The 2,789-nt window shown below is 39.0% G+C and overlaps 1 long non-coding RNA gene across 1 annotated transcript; it reads right to left on the reverse strand.

Annotated features, from left to right (window-relative positions):
- Window positions 1-980: 980 nt before the first annotated feature.
- Window positions 981-1,664, reverse strand: LOC130928113 (uncharacterized). The gene is made up of 3 exons (XR_009066637.1): window positions 1,381-1,664; window positions 1,141-1,289; window positions 981-1,066 (listed from the first exon to the last, which is right to left on the reverse strand). It is a non-coding gene; the product is annotated as an uncharacterized LOC130928113 (long non-coding RNA).
- Window positions 1,665-2,789: the final 1,125 nt, after the last annotated feature.

Below are 2,789 nucleotides of genomic sequence, written 5' to 3' on the forward strand. Positions count from 1 at the left end.
GTACTGATGCCAAACCTGTGTAAAGATAGTAATATGGTCTAGCTAGCCCAAATATGGCTAAATAAAGGTGGTTGATTGTAATTTTTCGAAGTAAATGACATTTTTTTGTGCAGGTGTTGCTGTAAACACTGTCAAGTAATGACCCTTCCAAGAGAATGCCTTTGCTGTCAGGAAATCCCGGATTTGAGGCAGAAGCACTGACGGATACATTGCCGGAGTGCATTTTGGATCACCCTGGCCTGAATGCCATTTGTTTCAACCCTTGGGCCCTTCAGTGTGCTTGGGCCAGGTACAAGCAACTGTATGGTGGCAAGGCATTTGAGGGGCCCACAGATGCCAAATTTAGACATGTCGCCTACAGACAATTTGTCACCTGGTGCTGGGAGTATCTAGGCAAAGACATTAGAGTGGTACTCCCCTCATGTTTTGTGTCTTCCATCAGGGCACACTTCCCTCCTCCTGGTCTAGAAGAAGATTTTGTGTTTACAGGGCACAAACTACCAACATTGAAGAAGTAAAAAAATAAATTGTAATATTTTGATGACTGTTTAATGCATTTATCCGTTTTTTATTTTTTACAATATTCCACAAAAACAAAACAATAGTAACAGTGACAACAGTAAACAATAATTCCACATTTATTTTGGCCGAAATCTGGATAAAACTGTCTTGACAGCATCAGCTTTCACTGGTTTCTCGTACAAGTCGCTGAGTGGTGGGGGCTCATCTACCCTTGATGGTGCCTTATGCCGTGGCTTTTGCAGCACCAACTCCATCAAATTATTGAAACAATCTTCAACATACACTGGAAATAAATAGAAAATTTCATTTTAAAATAAATACGAAAATAATTGCAGGTGTTTTTGGCAGATTGTGATATAACGTAGAAAGCTAAGCTAAACCAACCAAAAAATGGCACACATCAAAACACATAAATTTAGTAAGCAGCACAAAGTTAGTATAGCAACAGACTTTTTGCAGCGTTGAAAAATGATAAAGGTGAGACAGTTTAGTGTGAAAGAGTTATTTACATGCATTTGAAATTGAAATACTTATCCTGATCAACCTGCACATAAAAAGAGTAAATAAATATTTTCAAAGAATAAATGTAATAAATTTCATTATTGTATGTTTACTTACGGTAACTAGGTTTTACCAACACATTTTTCAATGAATAACCACCCTTCTTGTACTTCGGGAATGCAATGCTATACCGCTGTTCCCCTGCTTTTGTGTAAGCCCTAGGTCTTCCAGCATTCTCGTTATAATGAAGGGCAGCAAGATAAATCCTGGAGATAGAAAATTGAAAATTAACAATTGCAAATACTTGGATAAACTTTCAAATGTTTATGTGTATAACTTTATTTAATCTTTACAGACCTACTGTGCATTCCTCGATATGAGAACTGGAACATCTTGGGGGCAAATTGATTAACAAGGCTGTGAAAGGCCTCAAGTCCACTAGTCTGACCAAGAGCAGACATGCTGCAAACATCTTTAACAAAGTGCTTCTTGGTCAAAAGATCAAGTCTTTCACAAACCTCACTTCCTGAAAAAAAATACATAATGAACAAATGAAAAGGTGTATATACTATATGTGAAAGCAGTGGATGCAGAAGACAGGGTTAGATTGAGGCAAGTGATTTGCTGTGGTGACCCCTGAAGGGAAATGCCAAAAGAAGAATTGATCATTATCATTTATTTCTCCTCATGAGAGAATTATTACCTGGTTTGAGCCATTTTTTCTCTCTCTCCAAACTACCATGATAACAGTTATCATGTATATTTTGGATATGTTCCACACCAGACAACCACTTCCCCTTGATGTCTTCCTTGTCACCTGGTGTTGACGATGCAACACACCAATACAGGTGGTTGGCAATGCTTTTGATCCAATCCTTGATTATACTGAAGAAGTTAGGTTTTGCCAGTGCCTCTACATTTTTAGTCAGACCTAAAAATGAAGTTGTGTGCTCAAAAATGGTCAAACCTTTCATTGCAAAATTGAATGTGCTCAAAACCTACCAACCTTTCACTACATGCCAGCAGTCATAATAATGTGAAATCTTCCATGACTCTCGCACCCACTTTGAGACTTGGCGATGTCTGTCAGTTACAAGAGCCTGAATATTGAGTCCACTGACATCTCCCTTGCAACGCTTGAGGCCTTCCAGCTCCATATGGTAACTGCTCTTTGTCTCGTTACTCTACAAAGCAAAAAGCACATATATCTTCTATAAGTCGCACACTAGGTAAGTCAACATTCAGACTAAATTTGTACTAACCTGTACCAGTTGAACTGATAGAATTTTATTTATTCCAAGCTCAATAAGGCAATAACTGCCAAATTTTGCAGAATGCCCCATGCTGTCACATCTCGCGTCCCCTCCCAAAACAAGAGGTTTACCCTGAAGGCTTGCAAACAACTTGTCTTTGTACTGGATCCAAGTTTTCATAATGGCATCATGCAAATAGGTAGACTGATGGTTAAAAAATGTCCTCACTGATTGGCATTGTATAATCAGGAATCTGCAAAATTGAAATGACACTTGAGAGTAATGTGATCTCAATTCAAGGACCAGCACTCTTTCAATCAATAAGCCTACCTTAATAAGCGGAATGCTTTTTCTGGTGTGGACCCCGAGAACAAGATACCGGCACTCAATAAAATATTGAGCAGGGGTATTCGACTTACTAAGGGTTGGTTTTTCCACTCATTTCTGTGGCCACACCTGGTGCACTCTGTCCTGACAGTAGGACGTGTCCCCTTCACCTAGGAATAAAAGCAG

This window comes from Corythoichthys intestinalis, chromosome 13, assembly GCF_030265065.1.
Source record: "Corythoichthys intestinalis isolate RoL2023-P3 chromosome 13, ASM3026506v1, whole genome shotgun sequence".
NCBI lineage: Eukaryota > Metazoa > Chordata > Actinopteri > Syngnathiformes > Syngnathidae > Corythoichthys > Corythoichthys intestinalis.